Source organism: Oenanthe melanoleuca, chromosome 14 (genome assembly GCF_029582105.1).
Source record: "Oenanthe melanoleuca isolate GR-GAL-2019-014 chromosome 14, OMel1.0, whole genome shotgun sequence".
Lineage (NCBI taxonomy): Eukaryota > Metazoa > Chordata > Aves > Passeriformes > Muscicapidae > Oenanthe > Oenanthe melanoleuca.
The window spans coordinates 6,894,261-6,917,930 of record NC_079348.1 but is presented as its reverse complement, the minus strand read 5'-3'; the positions used below and the strand labels follow the sequence as shown (position 1 = coordinate 6,917,930).

The following is a 23,670-nucleotide window of genomic DNA, read 5'->3' as shown; positions in this document are numbered from 1 at the left end:
GGGTCCTGTGAGGACGAGAGCCACCCGCAGCCAGGCTGCAGCATCTCACCCCGACAGCTCCCGAGGGGCTTCAGCTGCTCATCTCCTCCTCCAGCACAGCACAACCTACCCGGGGGAGCCTGCTGTGACCCACTGAGCAGGGGACCAGGGGTCCTACCTGCCATCAGCCCATGGAGCCAGCCTGGGGGGGACACAGCATCACACCCAGCACAGCCCGACCAGCACCAGCCCCCAACAAAAATCCCAAGAAAACAGAGCGCGGCATGAATAACAAAAGCAGCGATCAGTAAAGACTCTCCCAAGAGGCTGCAAGTTCTTCAATTAGAGCTCGCATTATAGGAATGAGAAACTCCACACTGTCTTCCGTACGGATAACACTTTTTCCCCCCTCTCTTTTAAAGAATAAAGGGAGGGAGGGAGAGGAAGGGCTGCATCTCTAATGCAACAGACAGGTCTGCTGAGATTCACTTTGGCTCTTATTTTGACTTTCATCTAAAAGAGCTGCCCTGGGAATCCATTAAGTCCAATTTAAATCGGCTCTCCGCCCTCACGGCTTCTCCCCGCCTTCGTGGTCCCCCCCCAGCTCCCTTCTGCCCCCTCCTCAGAAGCAAACAAACACAAAAGCAGGGCCAGGCAGGGCAGGCAGCGAAGGGCAGGCAGCGAAGGGCAGCACCGGGTTTCGAGCCCTTCCCTGGGGGATTACAGCCTTCCCCAGGGCACTCGCTCCATCTTTATTTCCGCCCAAATAAACACAATCCGGCCACGTTTGGATATCCCCCACCTCGGCGGTGCTTTTCGGGGGGGCCGGTGGGGTTTCGAGACCTGCTTCTACTCCCCATACATCTCCCCCCTGCACACACAGGCATATTTCATATTTCCTCCTGTTTTTATTCTTTTTGAGGACAATTAGCTCCATTAACGCCGCAACCGGCAAAGTTGGACGGGATATAATCACCTACTTCAGGTTTGTTGTTTTCTGGGGGTTTTTTCCTGGTTTGTTTTTGGTTTTGATTTTTTCCCCCAGTGAGCTTCCCCACCCCAAGATCATTCCTCTGCCTTTGGGAATCGCCCCCCCTCGCAGCCAGGCGAGGGACGGACCCCTCTCCTTTCATCTCACCACACTCATTCAAGCTCTGCTTCTGTCGTATAAGCAGTTTTCCAGCTCTTCCCCCCCCGCCCCGTAACACACCCGCTCTGCATTGCATCCTATTCATATGTTTTCAATCATCGCCGTTTCGTTATTTAAAACAAAAGCACACGGTTCCCCCACCCCCGGGCAGCGCTCCGAGCCCCCTCACCGGGCTCCGCGGCTATTCCCTGGTTTGTTTGTTTATTAATGTCAGCGGAGGATTTGGAGGCAAAATTTGCCGTGGGAGAAAGGGAGCGGGAGGTGAAAGTCCCAGCGAGGGGCTTTCCAAAGGCGCAGCCAGATGTGCAAACCCCACGATTCCTTGGGTTATCTGCTAGATCCATTTTTTCCTGCCCCGCCAGCCACCGAATAAAAGAAAGAAAATCCATCAAGTCAGCGTTCTCACGTGCAGACAACGGCAAGGAGAGCCAGGCGCCCGCCCGCGGCACCGCCGCAACTTTTGGAAGTATAAAACCATGCACATCCATAACTCCTCAATTAAATAACTCTCCCCGGGAAGACTTCCCTCTGCAGAGGCTTTCGCAGCCCCGTGCCCATTATTATTTTAACTTTACAAAAGTAGGGAGTCAGGACAAGCAAAACGAAAATCCACCCCTTCCACACACAAATATTTCCAAGTCTCAGCTGTATCTTTGTTCAGACACCCATCAATCGGCAAGTCAGGAGGGGTTTTTGGACCGGTTGCAAATTTCTTTATTACTTCCAGAAAAGCAAAAACAACCCCCCCACACACGCCCCCAGGCTCCTCCGTTGCTGCTGCAAATGGGACACACACACAACACACAACACACACACACACACGCACGTATAATCCCCCCTCCCTCCCAAAACTCCGCGATGTCGGCGCCGTGCATCCATTCAATTGCAGCAGCACACGAGTTGCACAAGAGAAAAATAAATCCGGAAAAAGCTCTGTCCGCACACCCTCACCCGCCACCCCCCCTCGCGTCCCCCCCTTTCCAATTCTGCTGCGGCTTCAGGGAAAAAAAAAAAAAAAAAAAAAAGGAAAAAAAAAGCACAAAGATGTAGCTTGCAACAATACCTGCGATGATCCTCGCTCTCTCCTCTCTCTCCTGCTGGCTCGCTCTCCTCCTCTTCCAGAGCACAGTAGCCAGATTAGATCCTTAGAAAAAAAAATGTGAGAAATAGCACAATTCTCCCTTTTTTTTTTTTTTTTTTTTTTTTTTTGCTTCCCTTCTCAGCAGCCCTTCTGAGCTCCTTCACTAACCATTATTCATAGACCACTAGGGGATATAAGGTAATTAGAAACGGCCCTATAGCATCCAGCCTGAAAATGTAATGCCAGCGGTAGGAGTGGTGGAGGCTCTGGCTGCGGGCGGCTCCGGCAGAAAGTGCTCGCTGGAGCTGGGGACCGAGGTGAGAAGTGGGGTGGAGGAGAGGGCGAGCGGCAGCGGGTGCTGGCAGCTCTCCCGACAGACCAGGGTGGCCAGGGACACCGAACGGCACCGGTTTGGGTTGGGTTTGGGGTTTTTTTGTTTTTTTTTTTTTTTTTAATTTTTTTTTTTTATATTTTGGAGTGGGCTCGCCGTGCCCGTGTGAGCAGTGCTGGGGCTGCGTGTGTGTGTGTGTGTGAGCGTGTGTGTGTGTTTGTGCCAGGAATAGCAATCAGTAGAGGCAGCACACAGAGCGCAAAAATGCCATCATGCAGGGTCAACAGAAAGCTGCAGACATTTTTTTTCTCTCTCTCTTTTTTTTTTTTTTTTTTTTTTTTTTTTGTAGGCTTAATCCTCTGGAGCGGGGGAGAGGGAAAAGGAGGAGGCTGCTGCCTTCTTTATAGTTTTGATTTTTTTTTTTTTTTTCTTTTTCTAACCTCGTAGGATCAGATTAACCCCCCCCCTCCCCTCCTCTCCAAGCACACACACACACACACACCCTCTCCAGCCCCAGCCATCCCAACCCTCCAGCACTGCACCGGGGAGATGCCGGAGCCGGCGCAGGGTGGGATGCGGGTCTGGCCGCGATGAGCTGGGTGGGATGAGCTAGGTGGGCTCGGCAGGGAAGCAGAGCAGGAGGGAGGCAGCACGAGAGGGGGGAAAGGGGGGAGGTGGAGGCAAATGAACAAATCACACCTGCAGCTTTCTGCGTGCCGGAGCCAGCTGCAGCCCAGGCAGCGACCGGCAGGGAAAAAAATCCAGGCGTGCGGGCTCCCAGCACCATCATCTGCGGGGATTTAGGTGCACGGTGAGCTGATGGCAACTCATCGCTGCGAGCGATTGATTCTTGGGGGAGGTTTATTATTAGCGGGGGGGGGGAAGGGAGGTGGTAACAAAGAGCAACCCTTCCAGGCACACTGATTTTTTTTCCAAGGGGTAAATAAAACCCGTCGCAGAGGCGAGGAGAGGCAGCGGAGCTGTGGTGGCCCTGGCACACCGTGCCCTGGTGCCGGGATCGCTGGCGTGCAGCTCCGCTCCCCGGCTGATGCCCGAAGGGCGCAAAAGCCCAGCCCTGCCTCCTCCCACGACTCCGCTCTGAGCCTCTCGTTAATTGAACTAAAGCTGTTCACCTTGATAACGCAGCACGGCAGCAAGTTTCCGAGCCGTACGCGGGGGGCTGGAGAGCTATTTGATCCACTTCCAAGGCGCTGCCTTTCAATTCAACCCCTTGCTCTTGAAGGATGGATAACCAGGCCCTCTCTTTTCCCTGTTAATTACTCGAGATAGGAGGCATCAAGCTGCACACCAGACCAAACCTCACAAGGGGACACAGCACCTGCAAAAGCAGACTGCTTGTTCTCATCTCCCCTGTCTTTTTCCTCCCCGTCCTTATCCTCATCCCCATCCCCACCACAGACCCAGCCTGGCTGTTTGTAGGTAATACACCACAAAAGGCTCCCAGCCACCTCCAGCTTCACACATGCCTCTCTGCAGGGTGGTAAATCAAGCAGGGACCTCATGGCTCTCCAGGGACTTGGTGTTATTCCCTGTAATCACCAATCTGCCCTGCCCTTCACACAGGAAGTGGCCTGGCACTGTTTGGCACCACAAACTGTGACTTCCACCCTTGTAAAGCCAAGGTGGGATGGACCCAAAAGACGTCACCCTCAGCTTCTCCTCTGGGATTGACAGAAGACTAAAGGATTTGTTATTTTTACACTACAATCCAATAAATTCAACAATCTGGTCTGTCCATGTTATTTCCCAGCTCTGGTATGTTTGAAATCCCCATCTCCAGGAGTCCTGTGATTTCAGCCCTGCTCTCCTCCAACCCTGACCTCACTGTGCTGGGGAGAAAGGTTGAAACCACAAGCCCCAGAGAGCCCCATATGCAAATCAAATCACCACCAAACACTTTGGTTATTAAACACTGTTATTTTTCAGGAACCTTTACAGTTCCACGCCTACGATTTACGGGTTCATGACTTCTCAGCATTTCTGAGGTGTCAACACCCACATCACCTCTGTTTGCATGACACGGTCATGTCTATCTAAGCCCAACCACTGCCTGGGTGGGAGACCACCACCTATAACACCAATTAACTTCACTCATTAAAACCTCCAAGCTCACAGAGGATGCTGCTGCTCAGTTGTGCAGATGGAAAAGTTTCCATCCCCTTGATAAAATCCAGATCCAGAGCATCCTGGAGCAGATCTCACCCTAAGCTACCACAAAACAGCATGATCAGCATCAAAAAGCCTCTTCCCATCTTCCCTGCCATAACAGTAGGGCTCACCTTGCTGATCAAAGTCGGGGGCTTCCCTGGATGTAACCCCACGCCTCCTGCCCCAGAGAAGCTTAAAAATAATGACTCATAGCAATGTTATTTCTGGAGCTGCTAAAACAAAGGCACTCTGGCTCCCTTGGCTCCCTGGGTGTCTCAATGCTCTAAATGATAAGGCACCCTGAGAAAACTGGTATTTTCCCCACCAGCCTCCCTTTTCATCTGGCCCTGACATGAGTGGCCAACCTGGGATCAAAGGACCTCCCCAGTACCTACACGGGATGCTCTAAGCTGGTTCTTTCTCATTCATCTTTCTTTCACCTCTCTTCCTGGTGGCTTTTCCCTCAGCCCCACTCCCAGCCATCCCAGTGGATTGTTTTCTTCCCCTGGCCCGGGTGCCACACACCCCACACGTGTGGTGGCTCCTGGCAGGCAGGGAGCAGCAGCCCTGCCCCAGCTCTCATCAAGCTCCGTGCATCGGCTCCGAGCGGATCCGATGGATTTTCATTTCCTAACTTTGCCCTTCGGGCTATTTCTAACGAGCTTCCTCACGCTTAAAAAAAAATAAAATAAAATCCTTCATCTTGCAGCGCGGTGTCGGAACAGCAACACTCGGGATGACTGTGCCTGCGAGGAGGCTGGAAATTAATTATATCACAGTGGCTTTAGGTAGGGATCCATCCACTCACCTCCTTGTCCAGCTCCTGTCTGGGAACTCAGGGAACAGCCGGAAATCCCCTCCCAGAGTAAACAGGCTTTTTTTGGCCTTGAAAAACGTATTTTCGTTGTGTGATGTTTGGTCCATGCAGCGCTGTCCTCCTGTGACCTCGTGACCTCCCTGTACCCACATCCCCAGCCTTGAACCCCTTTGTGAGGAGGACCCTTCCTGCAGGGTCCATCCACCCTCCTGGACTCATCCCTCCCGCTGGGAGGAAGGAATCAGTCCTGGGTGCCTTAATTTCCACTAATCAGATGTTTTAATGAGTTTCTCAGCGCCCAGCACATCCCACTTCCCACCACCACCCCCTCCGAGGCTGGCCCCGCTCCCGTGCTGTGCCGAGGCCCCCTGACATCTCAGAGGCTTTCCTTGGTGGGAGAGCAGCGATTATTTCTCTCAAAAGGTCTCTTATAATGGAAACCATCTCTGCATCCCTCCTTGGTCTCCTCCTGCCGTGACCCAGGCTCCATCGAGAGGAGCTCTGCTCCGAGGCAGCGCCGTGTTTCCATGGAAAGAGTGAATAGCAGAGTCTTCCCAGTGGTTTATTAGAATTCCTTTTACTTCGATGGAGAGTTTTAGAGCAAAGTAGAAAGGCTTTAATGTGGGGCTAATGGAGCCCCTGGGAAGCCCAGGAAGGAAATCTCCCCTGGAGAAGAGGAGGCGTGAGGAGAGGGAGGGCAACTTTCAAGACAAATTCCTGGACAGGTTGAAATTTTTTTGCAGGAGCCATCTCAGGCAGAGAGAAATGGAAATGAATGTTTGTTTTATTTTTAACAGATGTTACAAAAGACCTGCCAGTAATTCAGTGAACGATGCAAACCTAGATCCCACTCACTTTTCCCGGCATGTCTTACATCCCCTCCCTCTCCTGCTTGGTACAAATGCTTATTTGCATTTAGCATATCATATTTTTTAAAAAAATAAAAATATTAAGCAATAAAATAACAATCGTACGCCACTTCATTTCCTCCCTCCCTAAGGCTTTGGTTTCAGGTTAAATCCTTGGTTGGAGCAGCTATTAATTGTTTTTAATAAATTTTTCTGTCTCTTCAGATTTCCCAAACCTATATTCTACTCACCCACTTTAGGGGGTGCCCTCTTGCCCAGGCCCCCCATCCCTCTCTCTCCCAGCTGTGCCCTCAAGGAACTGCTCTTGACTCTACAAAGTGTTTTGAGCCCCAGTGTGAAACACAGACAGCAGCCTCATCCTTTTGAAGAAATACACGGATTTCCAGTTAAGAGGAGTTGGAAAGGGGAAGAGGTACAATGAGGAGGTCCTAAAACCATCCAGCCTGGGACTGGAAAAGAAGTAAGAGTGTGGCTCTAAAAAAAACAAGGTGCAGAAGGTGATTCATGAACACACACCACAGCATTTGACCAGCCCACAGGGAACTCCAAAGCTGATCTGAAACCCACCATGATGCTAGAGGAGTATTTGGGATGAGATACAGCATTTGTAAGTGACACATGAAACCCAAAACTGGGAGGCCAGTGACAGTCATGGGATCCCAGAATAGTTTGGGTTGGAAGGGATCTAAAATCCCATCTTATTCCAACCCCTTGCCATGGGCAGGGACACCTTCCACTATCCCAGGTTGCTCCAAGCCCCTTCTAACTTGGCCTTGGACACTTCAAGGGATGGGGCATTCACAGCTTCCCTGTGCCAGGGCCTCACCACCCTCACAGGAAAGAATTTCTTCCTAATATCCAATCTATCCCTGCCCACTGTCGATGTGAAGCCATTCCCCCTTGTCCTGTCACTCCATGCCCTTGGAAAGAGTCCCTCTCCAGCTTTTGTAGTCCTGGCCAGAGGAGCCCTGAATCCCACGGATACCAGATTTCCTGAAAATGAGCAACTTTGGCAGCTCCTGGTTTAACTCTTGCCTGTAAAACACAAGCTGCAATAGCTCCCCTTTTCATGCCTAACTGCAAAATACTGCTTCTCTTCTGGATACCCAGCTTTCCAAAGAGCAAGATCTCAGGAAAACCTGGAGTGGGCAAATGCAGGGTGATTTTCTGCCCAGTGTCCTGTTAGCAACCCCGCATGCATAACCCCAAGTGGCCCACGATCCCACACACCAGCATGCCCTGTGCTGGATTCACACTCCATCCTTGCCTTGTTTGTGGGACCCCAAGCAGGAAAAGAGGAGACAGGCTCCAGGGAGCAGCTACAGGTTAGTAGTACTGACACAGGGTGTCCCTGCACCCATTATAAATCCTAAAATCTGCCTGATTTCCAGGCAGAAAATGGCATCCATGTGCATTTCCAGGTGACGGAGGAAAAGTGGCTGTTTTCACTGAGCTTTCTCCTCTTCCCATTACAATCCTGCACCTGGCTAGCAACTGTCGGAAAGAGGTTAATCACAGTCCTTAAATCAGGAACCTTGTTGTGGTATGCTCGGGATGCACATCTGTGCTCTCCATGGCTCATCCCCGGCGGCATTTGGGAGAAGGCAATATGCCAAAAAAACCCCACCCCCCAAATAAGCCACCCAACCCCCCCCCCCCAAATGAGCGACAAGCATCCCAGGGTGCAGGATCCTGCTGATTCCTTGAGCTGCTTCTGCAGCACACGCGAAAGGCTCATGATTCCCCCAGCCCCACTACTGCTGTGGGTTAAAGGCATCTCGGATAATGAGGTGTTGGCACAGCCATTATGGGGCAGAAAAGGCTTTTGAGGGATTGGGGTTTTGCTGGCTGGCCAGCCTTGTGATGGAAGGGAGGAGGCACCACCTGGAAATGCCTCGGGAGTAAATCAGGGGTGGTCTCACATCCCAGCCCAGAGCTCAGCCCTTGGCAGAGCAAAGGCTGGAGCTCCAGCAACCGCCAGCTGCCCAGCTCGGCTCCTGGTTTCCAAGCATTGCAAAGCTTGGCCTGGCCTTGCTATTTCTAGACCTGTCCCAGGGGATTACCCAGCCCTCCCTGTTTTGGATAAAAGAAGCATTTCGGAGCGTCAGAGCCCTGGTGCTCAGCCGGGCCCCGGGTGCGACAGAGCCGGCGAGGCGGTTCAGGCACACACACGTGCACAGCCCGGAAAATGCAGAGGAATTGATCCCGCAGGCAAATCTCTTTTGTTCTAACCCCGCTGCTGTAACTGGATCTCCCCAGGTTCTCGGCACAGGAGCTGCGGCGGATCACATCGCTTTCATGCCTTCTCCCAGTGCCAGCTTGTCACATTCCCCCGTCGCCGGCGGGTGGGAAGGGGAGAGGCATCGCTCCCAGCGCTTGTTTACCTCAGCACCGGGCACGAGGGGTGCACGGCTGTAATGAGCAAAAAACCTGGAGGGAGCAGATTGCAGAGCCGCGGCATGAGACCACCCCCAACTCACAGGCTGCCCCTTTTTAATGAGGTTCCCCCCATCCTCCTCCCCGCCAGGCTCCCCGTGCCCTGACATCCTCCTGCCTTTCCCTGCTGTCTCGTTCCGGCTGCAGAAATGCTGATTCACAAGGAGGCGTTTGGGAGGCAGAGAGAGCAGCACAACACCGCCCGAGCGCACCCGACCTCCCCGGGCGCCTTCACACCGCTGACCGCCGACAGCGGAGTCGCTGCACATTAATCCGCTCTGCGCTTATTCCAGCACCTCTTTCCCGGTGACTCCCTCGCCTCTCAGCAAGGTGAATCCATCCCCTCCGCTTCCCGGGAGAGCTCGCATGCGAATTTACCTCCCTTTTCTGCACAGGGGAAAGCAAGGTGAAAGATTTCACGCTGCGCCACGCAGCGAGATGCCAGGACAGCGGGATGGGGTGGATGGCACTTCCCTAGGGAACTACTCTGCTTTCCAAGCGGTAGGGCAAAGAGAACAGCACCCTGACCTGCTGCCAGTCATGTGTCAGACATCACTCTTGGATGCTCTGATGCATCGCCGGCAATCCAGACCCGGTCTCCTCCTTCCCAGGGCAGGCAGTGCCCGGCGGCGGGTCCGCGCCCCGGCTGGCTCCTGGCATCCAGCGCCACATCAAGGGCGCTGCCTGTGACAGCAGCCGGCAGGAGCCGAGCTGCTCGCCCTGCCTCACCTCCCTTCTCTTCTCCTCTCCTCCTCTCCTCTCCTGCCAGCACGGTGCAGCTGGTGCAGCAGCAGGGCTGAAATCCGAGACAGCAAAAGGATGGTTTTTTTTGAGCAGGCTGTAAAGGAACGGTGTCCCCAGCAGCACAGGGCAGGCAAATGGCTGCAAAAGCAGGGGATGGCTGTCCGAGCATTTTGCTTCTCCCAAGTGCAGGTCCCTTCCTTCTGGGACAACCACAACACACTGTAGGAGAGTTCAGGTGAACAGATGCATCCTGTTCTACTCCATCTTGCATTCTGTGACCCCATTCACTTCTCCCCCCTCAGGCCACTTCATCCTAAAGTCACCTGTGGTGCCACAACGGATGCAAACATCTGGGGACCCCATGCACTGAACAGCAGGATGTGACACAGACTTTCCTGTTACCTTCACACTCCTCCCTGAGCCGTGCCCCTCTGGACCAGCTCAGCACTGCTTGGATCAGGTGGGACCATCCCAGAGCAGGGCATGCAGAAGATAAACCCAGTAAGTCAGGCAGGGAAACCAAAATTTAATGCAGCTCTGCAAGCCCATGGGAACACTCTGGATGTGTCTGGGGACACCAGAGCATCAGGACACCCCTTGCCACCACCACGCTGCTGCATCTGCAGCCCCAAGGCTCAAAGAACAAATTCACCTTTTACTTTAATCATTCCACAGTTTTTCAGAGGATGTATCAAAGCTGAGCTGGTCCACTCTGCATAGGCAGAGCCAGTGGCCAAGCTGGGCTGCTCATCTGGTTCCCTGAAAAGCCATGGTGTATCTGAATAGATTTCCACCATGCAATTGTAAAGGCCCCAGTGGGTTTGAATAGGAGCCCCTTGAGGTATTATCTCAGCAGTGCCTCGAGGCAACCACCTGAATCCTTCCGTGACTGCTGCACAAACCTGGAATGTCTCCAGCAGCTGGGGATTATGGATAGACCTTGCAAAGGAGCCCCTAGACCACCACAGCACAGCCAGCACCATCAGATGCTCCCACGTGCAGCCAATCCTCAAAAAACAAGGCACGGTGATGCTAAGACCAAAGCCCAGATGCCAAAGCAGGAAACCAAGCTGAAGTTTTCACATTAATCATATCGAGCTCTATTCTTTTTCATCTATTTCAAGGCAAGTCAAAAAGAGGTTCACACTCTCCCTTGGCAAACCACAGAGGATGACGTGAGCCTGTCTCTTGCATTGCAAGTAGAGTGTGTCAAGCAATTAGCAAGTCATCAGGAATTCAGATAGGGTGGGCAGGATATGATCCCTCAAAGCTCTGGCAGGAGCATTACCCACCCTGGAGTTTCCCATCAGGCATGGAAGGCAGCAGAGGGAGCAGGGGCCATTGGTGAGCTCTCAGGAGCAGAGCAGACACTGTGTGCCAGCAGAGCCTGATGCCATACAACACCTCACGTTTAGCCTGTAGCTCAAAGGCCCTGGGCATTCAACACAGATTTTTCCCCGCTCATTCCCAACCTCAGCAAGGGGGCCAGGGCAATTCCATGAACCCTCAGGCATCCTGCAGGCCTGCTGGGTCAGCCTGAGCACTCCACACATGACCCATTCCTGAGTGTTTTGGCATTGCATCAACTCTTGCTGGTCCCACCAATTTCACTCCCTGCAGCTCTGACCACGCTGGTTTCCACTCAGCATCCTCCCAGCAGCCCAAACCCTGCTCTCCTGGAAGTTAGTGGTAAAATCCATGCAAGAGCAGGAGCAAGCCCTCCATACTCTCACTAGGATGAGATTTGCACTTTGCTCCCCCAGTGCTGCTAAACCCACATCACACCAAGAGCACAAGTGGAGTGAGACCATCTCACCAAGAACACCTTGGAGGGGACCTCAGTGGCTTGTAGCCTCCCCAGATACCTGTCTGGCCCCCATGAACACCCAACCAGTCTCCAAAGAAAAGAGGGTGGATTATCCTGAGGCGTGAGCAGCCAACCTGGGTGCACACCTCCCTGCTCAGAAAGATGTGGTGTGCAGGGCGGGTGGCACAGGGGACGCCTCATTGCCACCCACCCTTTCTCCTCTCCATTGCCAAGGTAGCAGCAGACAATGCTATCTGCTGGGTTGTCAGCCGGCCCTCCTCCCAGCGTCTCTTTAGCCAGAAAACTCTCCATCTGTCTCCAGATGGGGTGTTTCTACCACTCCAGTCAAACCGATTCAGAGTGGAACAATGATGCTTTGTTAACAAAACAATTTTTGTATGTCAAGCTCTCCTTCTTGCAGGTTTTTCACCCCCCCCCAGTCCCCAGTGGGTCAGCTTTGTGTGGCGTCCTACATTTTGTTGTTTCTTTCACATTTTAAAGGCTCCGTATTTTAGTACAAAAGGTGCCTGCGGAGCAGCTTTTATCTGCGAGGCAAGATTTGACACATACGCAGATCACAATTGCGACAGGAGGTTCGTGATGTGGTGGTTAAGGGTGGTGTCAGGACCTTCAGAGTGATGAAGCGTTATTTCTAGTGATTTTTGCCTCCAGGACAAAAATTAGAGCTGGTCCGATGTTGCATGTATGGCTTCTGTGAGTGGAATCCCCAAAGGGCTCGTGGAGGGGGCAGAGAAAGAAAGTTTGAGCTTGCTTGGGCACAGAGCTGGCATCACCTGTGTGCATCCATCCTTCTCATGTCCTCCTGGTCAGGACAAGCCACCTCTGTCACTTGTGAATAGAAGGGATGGGGACATGGAGCAAATCTATGTGCCTGTGAGTAAGCTACAACCCTCTTCCCAGCACAATCCTTGTGGTGGGCAGGAAGATCAAACCTCAGCCGTCCTGTGGCCAGAGTCTCTGACAGAAGATCTTGGGGACTGTTTGATTTCTCCTCAGCTACCCAGGGTTGGATTATCCCCCTTGAACTCTCACCCAGGAGCAGGAAGGAGAGGTCTCTTTCCTCTTCCCAATATATCTCCACCACAGAGGCCTCCAAGAAAACCAGCTCTTCCTTTTTCTCTTTTTTTTTTGCCCTAAAGCAAGCACACAAACCACCTTCTTCTCTGCACAAAACCAGCAATTCCCAGCAAACAACCAATCTGCTGGCTCCAGAGCAAACAGCTCCATGCTCCTAAGCAGGCTGGAAATTTCTACACAAGGGGGACTTTTACTTCCACATTGGCAGGGAAGGTCCCTCCTCCTTCCTGTCCTCAGGTAACAGCATCTTCATGGAAACACCAATATTTTTATGAGTCATCCTCCTTCTTCCCCTCTCCTGCTCTGTGGCCAACACCCCTCTGCTTTCAAGATCAAAGCCGAAGGGGACCAGCTGTGTCGAGTCCTTTCCTTTCCAGCTCTTTCCATCTCCATTTGCAGCCGTCGCCAGCGCAAGTCCCTGCTGTTCTGACAGCGCTTTGTGCCGCCCATCCAGCACCGCAGCTCCGTGCCCGCTGTCTGCTCCCCCTCCATCCTTCTCCTGCTATCCCAGCTCCTGCTCCAGCCACGCTGGGAACATAGGGAACCCTCCCTGGCACTGGGCTCAGTCCCCTCTGGCATGCATGGGAGCTGCCCCGGCTGCCCTGCCTGTCATGTGCTGATTCAGAGGCAGAAATGTGCTCAGAGAGAAAGGGGATAATCTGCTTCCACTGAAATCCCATCCTAATTCCCTGTGTTTGGTAACTCCTCTGCAGACCAGAGCATGAGACTGCATCTCCCTTCCAAAAAAGCAGCTCCATGGGACCTTCGCTCCAGGCTCTTTTCAGCAGCAGTACAACCTTGGCTGGGAAAGTCCAGCTCCTGCTGGAAAAGCAGCTGAGGGAACAGGAATCTCCCTCCCTATCCAAAAGGCTGAACATCTCACACAGCCCCCGGTGCTGCAGCAGGGATTTGCAATGTGATGGGATAATTAGAGTCAGGGATGTGCTTCTTGTGCTTCTTAACTGCCAGAGGGCAGGGTTAGATCAGATATTAGGAAGAAATTCTTCCCTGCAAGGGTGGGGAGGCCCTGGCACAGGTTGCCTGGAGAAGCTGTGGCTGCCCCTGAACCCCTGGAAGTGTCCAAGGCCAGGTTGGATGGGGCTTGGAGAACCTGGGATAGTGGATGGTGTCCTTGCCCCTGGCAGGGGGGGGTGAAACAAGACAATCTTTAAGGTCCCTTCCAACCCAAACCATTCTGTGATTCCAGGATTCTTGATACATCCAAGAAAACCCGTCCATTTTTTGTCTCCCACTGAGTGTCATTTGTGCATGTTTGATGGAAGCCACTTCCATGTGCAGAGGCTCACAGGTCTGACAGGTCCCTCTCAGGGTCACACACCCCATCCTTCATGACATCTCATCTTGCACCACGTGCACCTTCTGGGTGCTGCCATCACTCGTAGTGCACTGATACAATCCCTGCTTCCCAACACCTCGCTGTAACTCAGCCCAAATCCAACTTAGAGCTGTCTCTCCTACAAAGACTTTGAAGAAAGCGTTGCACAGAATTAAGTCTCAGTGCTTTTTATATGTAAAGCACTGAATTTAGCTGCTAATGGCAATTCCCAGCAGAAAAGGATGGTTAGTAGTGGTGGGTATATTTATGAATTCTTTCTAAGCAAATGCCGTGAGGCAGGAAATGTATCGGTCCTCCTGGAAAGCTCCCCGGGTTGCTGCTGCAGGCATCTAAATGCAAAGTTTCATCATGGCTTTTTGAGTTTTGTGCTCTGCTAGACATATCCCTCTCAAATCTCTTCTCTCAGGAATGCTTTCCCAGCCTCTCTCCTGCGGTCACGCGTGTGTCACCGTGACCTGCCCGTCTCGGTGAGGGCAGCAGCATCTCTGTCCTTCTCCAGCCACTCCACTGACTTGCCAGTAAATAAAAGTCAGGGGATCTACTTGACTGGTCTCCTTAGCTGCTCTCTCCAAAGGGCTGACTTATAAAATACCCACGTCCTGGATTTCTGGGAGGTTTTCACTGAGAGCACATTGTTTTTCCCCAGAAAAGCCAGAAAAGAATTTGCAGTCGGTCCACACAGCAAGACTGCTCTGCTTTCTCTTTCCTGGGACAGGAACCCAGTTTGAAACAGATTGCTAGCAGCTAAATGCAAGTTCCTTAGCAGCTTCCAGAGTGAAAATATTCCCTCTCCAGATCTCCTTTTATGTCCACAACAGATTATTCCGGTGGAGGGCTCTCTTGCTAAGAAAAGCTCTGGTAACTCCCAGCCTTGTCTCCAAAGTGGTTCAGGTGTGGGAGCCAGCTCCCCTGCAAGCATCCCTTGGTCCTGCTGCCCAGCTGAGATGTCCTTAATTCCTCCATCTGTCCCCTCCAGGCTCTGGCTGGCTCGGCTCTCAGACAGTGAATACATACAGGAGGCTGCAAGGCTGCCTGTCCTAAATATACACTTTTCCCACAGCATCAGGAGAAACGATGCCTTGTAAGTCCCCCAGCCCACTCCTTGGGGTGCTTCTGGGGCTTTCCATGCTAAGCTGCCTTTGTCCCACACACTGCATGCAGACAGACAGGAGGTTCACACCAAAACCCACCTCTCCTCTCTGCCTTTAACTGAACCAAAACAAAAAACAGATGGAAAATCAAATGCTGGCAGTGTGAAGCATGTGGGCTGCACTTGCATCAGCCCTCCTGGAGCTGCACAGTGTATTGCCTCCTGCTCTGGGGTCCCAGGGCAAAGCCAGACCTCCCCAAAAGGGTTATTGGCAGGGGAGATCCTACTATTCCCCCTTGCCAGGCACCAAGCAGCATGCAATGAAGGGAAAGTGAGAGGCAAGAGCAGGCTTAGCATTTTAGGAAGTCCAGGAGGAACAATTTAAACCTCCAAGCAGGATTTGCACAACACACAGCGAATGAAGCACTAGGGCTGCAGATAGAATACTGGGGGGACAGTCACAAACTGGACACTGAGCTGCTTTTAACCAAGCTCCATCCATCCCACACACTCCCTGAGGCAGAGACACTGCAGAGGAAACACCTTGAGACCAGAGTTAAGGCTGTCCCCTAATGAATGCACGGCGTTCCACGGCCATAAGCTGCTCAATGTCCTTAATTCCAGGATTTCTTACACGCTCCGTGCCTGACTTTGTAACCTTAATCATGTATTTTTTAGTGTTGCTCTTGTGTGCACGTGAGCTTATCTCCTTTTACTGCGGGCTCTTCTTTTCACTCTCTTGTTAGGATAAACATGCCCATGACTCTTCCGTGTCTCTCCCTGGCAGTGCATCAGTGTCCCTAAACTGCCCTGAACGTTCCCCAGTTTTGCAGAATGAGCAGTGGGGCTGTTCAGGCTCAACTCCAGTTCCAGCTGGAGCCGTGGTCACCCTTGGATGCTCAGAGGTCACTCCCACGTGTGGATGAGCATCTGGATAACCCCAGTGCCACACCAAGGCTCCCAGCACAGAGCAGGAAGAGCAGGAGCAGAGGGAGCCCATGGTGGGGGCAGGGACCAGCAGCGTGTTTGTGGAGTAACGCTCAAACTGCTGTAACGGATTGCCTTGTTTACACTGGGCCCAGGCAAAATCACTCCAGGGATGGAGGCACAGAAGCATCCAGAAGCCTCTGAGAGCAGGAGAAGCCCTTCAGACTCTTGCCTCTAACTTTTAGCTTACAAAATCATCCCCCCCGCCTCGCCTCCTGCATCACTGTCAAGGGGCGGAAGCTTTAAAATCACTGTAGTAAGCAGGGGAGGGATGAGGAAAGGAAAGGAAAAGTATTATCGGATGGGAATGTGGCTTTTCCACTCCTCCTTGCCAAGAGGAGCCCTCAGTACCCAAGGACGCACCAAAAGGGTCGCTGGGCCACGGGGTGCAGTGAGAGTTGCCACGAATTGCTGGGAGAGGGAAAAGAATAAATAGGAACCACCTTAAGGGAGGGGAGCCACCAGCAGAACAGTTAAAATGACTAAATACTTTCCCAATATCACTCCTCCACGTAAGCATTGCTGTAATTGCCCTTGGGATGTTGCACAACGGCGAAAGGGAGGGGCAGGTGCTGGCAGGGAGGGAGTGAAGGAGTGCAAACCTCCAAATCTCCATCCCAGGCGCTGCTGTCATCGAGGAGAGACACTCACAGACATCTCTGCCACCTCGTCCCTGCTGCTGGATTTATCCCCCGAGGGGCCATTCCTCTCAGGAGCTGGAGGACTCCCGGGAGGGCTCACTCCTCATGCCTCTGAGACACAGCAGGCTGCCCCAGGGAGCAAGAGCAAAAGGCAAGGAGGAACAGAGCCCACGCTGCACTGTGTGGCAAGAAAAAAAAAAAAGAAAAAAGAAAAAAAAAGGAAAAGAGAGAGAGAGATATAAGGGCTTCATTCAGGCACTCTCGCTCTCTGGAAGTCTCACGCAGAGCAGCTGGTCTTTAAGACTGTTGCAAGCACAGCCATGCAAGCACAGAGCCCTTCCATTCCCGGGTGCTTTCATCAGTGACACTCAGACAGGGGCAGCCACTCGACCCCCATGAGAAGGAAAACGGCTGACTCATTCTTCCAGTAACACTTGAGAGCAGGACACGGTGCTCGTGCTCTGTAACAGCAGCATGGGTCCTCTCCTGCTTCCTAAGCCAGATCACCAGATCTGGGCTCAGATACCACACACACACACACCCACCAGCCAATCCACAGATGTGCTGGGTCCCTGGATAGAGGATCTGCAGCCTTTGCTTCCAAAAGCTGCCCGCTGATGCTCGAGTTGAAAGGGAAACCTGAGAGATGCAGTCTCGAGGTTTAAAACATCTGTGGGCCATCAGCCATTAAATGGGATGCTATGCTGGTTTGCTGCTCTCGGGTCTCACGCCAGGTTCATCGCTGTGCCGGCTGGGTACCGTCCAGCAATGCATTAAGTGATGTGACTATTTCTGTTCTCATCACATGTTTGCTCTCATCCTCTCCAGGGTGTGTGTGCAGGGGGAGAAAAAACACACATTCATTATGGAGTGTCATATTTTGGTAAGGTTTTTCATTTCTCTGCGTAACACCGGGCTCTTGACAGAAGAGAAGGGGGATTTTGTTTTCCTAATATCCATGTACCCAGGTATTTCTGTTAGAGGAGGCAAAGTCAAAGAAATGCTAATCAAATATCCAGGAGTGCACAGTGCTGACATCCGCACCTCGCTACTATATGGCCTTTCATTAGCATTACCTAAATGTACGACCGTACAAAGAGCAGATTTCCTTAGCAACAGGGCTGCCTTCATATTTCCTCCCCACTACCCCCTGCCCTTAGAAGAAAAATGACTTCAGCTCATTCTCTGAGCCCTGCTCTGCGCTGCAGCAGTGCTCTACACTGCTGCCAGGCTTTGCTATATGCTGCATCTGGGACGCCTGCCTCTCCACGCTGGGATCCACCAGCCATAAAGCAACCTCTTGACTTAGCTCTTCTGTACAGCCACAATAAAACTCCTCTTTTCCTAACGGAGCATATGCAAAACAGCCCTGTAACAGCAGAGGGGGGATCCTCTCCTCCAGATGACTTACAGCTCCCATCGCTGAGGGAGGATGTCCAGCATGCTCAACAGAGCAGGCATTGCTGGCTCGTGACTCCTTTGCTCCCTGACACCTGGCTGAAGGGTAACAACTGCCCTCGTCCCCAAATGGCACTGTAAGCCACCTCTGCCTCGGGCAGGGAGCTGCCAACCCCTCCTCTCCCCGGATCTGGGCCAGGAAGACGGAACACTTCATCCTCCGCGCTCTCCCCCGGTGCCACAGCCTGGTGCGCTGGGCTATTTTAAGAGCTCGTCTGGGAGACTGGCACACGCACCGCGCTGCCGGGAACTCCCTGCTTCTGTTTCAAAAAAGCTGGAGGCTGGGAGCCTGCTGGGACTCACCCCTGTGATTCCCAAGGTCTGACCCTCCTCTCGCTGGGACTGGCGCAACGCTGCTGAGTCAAACGGAATTAGTCCCAATTAGCACGGGTGAAACGGGAGGAGAATCGTGCCCTCCCCGGCATTTCAACCTCCCCAGCCAGAGGCTGGGACCACTGAGCCTCCCCCTGCAGCCCTGCCCCTGCTCCTCATCTCCCTGCTCTCCAACCTTCTCCTTCTGTGTCGCCATTCCCTGCCTTTTCCACACGGATACTCTCTCCCTTTCCCATTATGATAGGGTCTTTGATTGCACGATCGTATAACTATAATGAGACAAATATTTATTTTGCAGATATGGGTTAATCAGACCGAAGGTATAGAAATATTTCATGCGCTAATCAGAGTACCTTCAGCAATCAGTATAGTAAATAACTCAGGTAAATTAACATAGGAGAGTTCCCTTATCAGGTTTTAGTCTAAGATATATGTGCATTAAGGACTAATTTGCTCTCCCCCCTCAGATTTGGGCTGGAGCCCAAGATGAGGTTGAGACCAAGGTTCCCTCCCATCAGCTTTCACAGGAGCTGTGCAGGCTTTGCTCCTGGCAGGATCAGACGCCTGGATGAATATTCAGCAGCGCAAACGCCTTTGTTTTCTGTGCTCTGCACCTTTAAATTTCCAAGGGCTCTGCTGTTTTCAGCTCAGACAGCCTTTTTGCATTCAGTTCGCTGCAAGCTGACACAGAAGACACGATGGAGCAGGTTGTGTCTCCTGCTCTGAGCCCTTCACGCCACTCTGGCAGCGTTCAGGGGCCATATTAAGAGCTGCGAGTAATTAGTGAATTCCTCCTGCCCCAGTGTGGCGCAGAGCAGCCGTCCTGGGCATCTCTGGCAGGCTTGCAGTGGCCAGCAGGCATATGTGGTGCCATGAACATGGGTGGCTGTGGGGACACTGGCTTTTGTGCAGGTCCAGAGGGGCTGAGAACAGGATGAGCCAAGTGAGAGCCCAAGAAGGGCTCCTGGGTTCAACAGGATTTCCCAGGGTACTCACCCAAGCTCCTGCAAATTAGCAGTCCCAGGAGACACCTTATAGAATCATTAAGGTTGGAAAAGGCCATCAAGAGCTGCCCAGACTCCTCAGGCTCAGTGTCCCTCACTCCAGTGTCCCCAAACCAGGAGAAGCTGCACTCCCACCCCAAAGCCACTCCTGCAACTGCATTTTCCCTGCTTTGCTCTGAAAAAGCTCCCGCAGAGAAAACACAGAGGATCTGCCCTTGCCTCTGTCATGTTTTGGGATCCCAGAGAACAAAAAGCACCGGAGGAATGGCAGGCATTATAGTAACGATGGTGACAAATTTAATTAGAGCAGGAAGCTCTGGAGTGGATTTCAAATGGCAACACGGCATTTTGTGTGAAAGCATTGCCTCGCTCCCCCCTTCCCCGCTCCCTCCCCGCCTCCACCACGCGGCTCCATCCAAACCCACCCCACCCTGCGGGATGCATCCCTCTAATTTTCCCACATGTTGTCCCCTTCATCCTTTTCCCCCCCTACACTCCTGAACCAACACATTCCCGCGGTCTGGAAAATGCAACCGTAGAGCAATTCAATAATACAGCGGCCAGATGTGCAACAGTATATCCAACATGTCATTCAAAGGAGCCCTTCAGTGGAGCCGAGACATGCTATCCCGCAATCTTAACTAATACATCCTGAGGCCCTGGAGGAGTTGATGGATGTATACAATTCCCTTTCCTACAGCTGTGGTCCCTTTTAGAGGGGGCATCCAGACTCAACAATAGCCCTGCTGTTGCTTTCAAGACAGAACCTCTTCAGACAAACCGGGTTTAATCCTGACCCCGGTTACGCCCTCCCGGGCTCTGCTGAGGTCGGTGGGGTTTGGGAGCCAAGGGCTAGGAGCAGGATCCAGCCTCATGGAGATGCTGTCTGCTGTTTCACCTTGTGCTACAGGTTCTGAGAAACCTTGGTAACTGGTTGGAATATAACCACCTTGGGGAAAAGGCAAGCGGAGAGGAGCAGGTAATAAGATTTCTAACTGGTGCTGGTAGAAAGAAGGAAGTAATATAACAGTTTAATTAATCTATGCCTATTAGCGTTATTAAAGAAAACAGGGAGCTATTGGAGATTTACCTCGGAGAATATCATCAAACAGGGACCTTCTGCGGGGAATTTTATGTCTCTGTGCCCAATTTATAACCAGCACGGAGGTGTGGTGTTAGTGACAGCCAGTGCTGAAATGTCACAGTGCTTAGAAGTCATTAGCTGGGGACACAGGGAGAGAGAAAGAGAGGATGGAGGAGGGGACAAGGGAGAAATGGGGAAGGAAGGAAAAGGAATTAATTTAATTAAAAATATCTTTAGAGCCTGTCTCTTGATTTGTGTGGTTTTGGGGCTTGGCAGAGCTGCTGAGAACGGTGTGGAAGGAAAATCAAGGTTGCTGGGGCTTTTTGAAGCTGATAAAAAAAAATAAGCACACTTTTCATGTTCAGGAAGATAAATCCCCATTTTCTCAGTCTCAAGACAATCCAGTTATTTACTGACAGTTTTACTGTGAAATAAAAAGGGCTTTAAGCTTCTTTCTACTTGATGTCTCCATAGCCTGAATATTATTAGATCCCAGCCTGGTGCAGCTGGAGTTTTGGTTAATAAATTTAACGTCATTAGACAGAAAAGCCTTCAACTGAATGTTGCAATTCTTTTTTCCCCCCCTTTTCTTTTTTTTTCTTTTTTTTTTTTTTTTTTTTTTTTTTTGCCATTGCAGTCAGACTGTATGTAGGTGGTAAGAATCAAAAGAAAGGAAGTACGCTTGGCAAATAGGGGAGTGCTAAAAAAAGGTTTTGCTCAGGCTGGGGGTTCAGTGCGAGGGTGTTTCGCCCACAGACGAGGCAAGGCTGAACTCCCCCCGCAGGGGATGCACCCTGACGTGGCGCCGGTTTCACAGCATCTCTCAGGAGAGCAAAACACTCCTGATTTCACAGCGATGGCGTGTCTCAGGATGTTTGTCCCACTCAGAGGGGTGGCACTGCGGGTGGCCACACCACTGTCACCTCAGGAAGGTCTCGGGTAGTCCCAAGCAGCAGCAAGACCAAGATGCTCAGGGCCTGCCTTGGTGCCACCACCATGGATCTGTGTTCAAGGTGGCTTTTCTGAGAAGAAAAATCTGCTTTTCCACCCAAAATCTCTGCCTGAGGCTATTGCAAGGCCAAGTGTTGGTGCAGCAAAACATCTTGGTGGGACAATGGGGGAACAGCCAGCATGGAGTGGGCGAGGGGAGGGCAGATGGCGGTGGAGCTGCTTGTTCTTCCCATGGGGAGCCAGGTAGCTGCGGCCCCTCGGAGCTCCAGCTCGCATGGAGGGAGAGCTCCAAAATCTACCAAAATCCAGGCAGGTCCTGGATCTCCCCTCTCAGGGGGATCTCTCAGGAGAGATCCCTGCTCTCCCCCTCAAAGCTGCCTCCATCTTGTGCTCCCCTCTGCCACCCCCTCCCCTCAGCGCTGCCCCGCCATGGCCGGGCCTTCTGCCACCACAGAATGTGCTCACTGAGAGAAAGACACTGAGGAAGACAGCACAGCACTTTAAATCCCCATCATACACCTCACCTGTCTCTTCCCCAGCTCCTGCCCTGCTGCCTTCCCACCACACACAGGCGGTGGCCATGGCCAGGCCTTCCCTCCCTGCTGAGCCTAAACATGGCGGGCTCAGGGAGATGCTTCATGTGGGGGAGCTGCTTCTGGCGTGTTGGCTAAAAACATGTCCCCACACACTGGGGTTTCTAACTCCAAAACCCCATAGGTGCTGTGCACACCAAGAGGAAACTTCTGTGGTGGAAGTGAGATGCTGAGTTACCCCCACCCGGCAGCTCCGCCATCGGCTGGGCTCCAGAAGAAACAGTGTCTAAGTCCTTTCACAAAATAAACAGCGGTGGCTGGGAGGAGAGGAGCAGCAGAGGGGTATGGGGCTGGGCAGGGACGGCTGTGGAGCTGGGGGGCCGGGATGGGAAGGAAGTGGTTGTTGTGGGAGTAACGTCAGGAAGAGCCTTGGCGGGCAGGGAGAGGGGAGAGATGAGTTCATGGGACGGATACGGGGAGGAAGAGCCCAAGGGAGACGAGCCAAGGGAAGAGTCCAGCATGGGGATGGGGAATGGCCAAGTGTGGGATGGGGGAGGGTCCAGCGTGGAAATGGGGAAGGGTCCAGTGTTGGGATGGGGAAAGGTCTGGTGTTGGGATGGGGACGGATCCAGTGTGGGGACAGGGAGGGGTCTGGTGTGGGGATGAAGAATGGTCTGGTGTGGGGACAAGGAAGGGTCTGGTGTGGGGATGGGGAATGGTCCAGTTTTGGGATGGGGAGGGGTCCGGTGTGGGGATGCAGAAGGATCTGGTGTGGTGACAGGGAAGGATCCAGTGTAGGGACAGGAAATGGTCTGGTGAAAGCCCAGTATGGGGACAGGAAAGGTCAGGTGTGAGGATGGGGAAGAGTCCATTGTGGCCACAGTGAGGAGTCCAGTGAGGCAACAGAGAATGGTCTAGTGTGGAATTTGGGAAGGGTCTGATGTGCAAATGGGGAAGGGTTCCAGTGTGGGGACAGACAATGGTCTGGTGAGGGGACAGAGAATAGTCCAGTGTGGGGATGGTGAGGGATCCAGTGAGGGAACAGGGAATGGTCCAGTGTGGGGCCAGAGAAGGGTCCAGTGGGGGGACAGTGAAGAGTTCAGTGTGAGGATGGGGGAGGCGTGAGCATCCACTTGTGCAGGGGTGTGCTGGGAGATGCCTATCCTGGGAGAACAACCCCAAAATCCTGCTGGATTTGGTTTACTCCCCTGCCAAATCGATTTCTAATAAAGGTTGTTTGTTTTCTTTTTAGAAAACCCTCCCTCCGGTGAATAAAAGCAAAACAAATAACCCCAAGCAGCGAGGCTGGGTGATGAGCAGCAGATGGCTGATGATAACAGGTACCTTCATACCTGTGCACCCCTAATCCACAGCCTCCCCACTTGGAAATCCCAAGCTTCCAGTTCTGTGGCACTCACCAGCCCAACAACCCCAGCCCAGCTAGGGGATATGGGAGTGCAGACAGCAGAGAGCTGCTTTAGGGAAATCCAGTTTGGAGCCAAGTCAATGCATGCAGAGTCATTAATCTAGGTCTGGTGCCAATAGGGATGGCTTTGCATTAGCCGGGCCCCTTTGTAGTTCAGACAATCAGTTGCATTCAACCAGCGCAAGATAACGCTGCAGAAAGCTGAGACCATCGCAGCTCATTCCTCCTGTAAGGGGCGGGGGGAGAGGATTTACAGGCAAAATAGCATTGCATTAATGGGACTGCTCAGTATTCTGCACAGACGCTGGCGGATAATGTCTTTGCA

General features: G+C 52.5%; 1 protein-coding gene across 3 annotated transcripts in view; it reads right to left on the bottom strand.

Annotated features, from left to right (window-relative positions):
* RAI1 (retinoic acid induced 1) overlaps nucleotides 1–23,670 on the bottom strand; it is a 73,943-nt gene that overhangs the window by 36,235 nt on the left and 14,038 nt on the right. For all 3 annotated transcript variants that reach the window (XM_056503061.1, XM_056503062.1, XM_056503060.1), the window contains one exon: nucleotides 2,193–2,273. The gene's annotated coding sequence lies outside the window, so the exon portion shown is untranslated. The remainder of the gene's footprint in view (nucleotides 1–2,192; nucleotides 2,274–23,670) is intronic.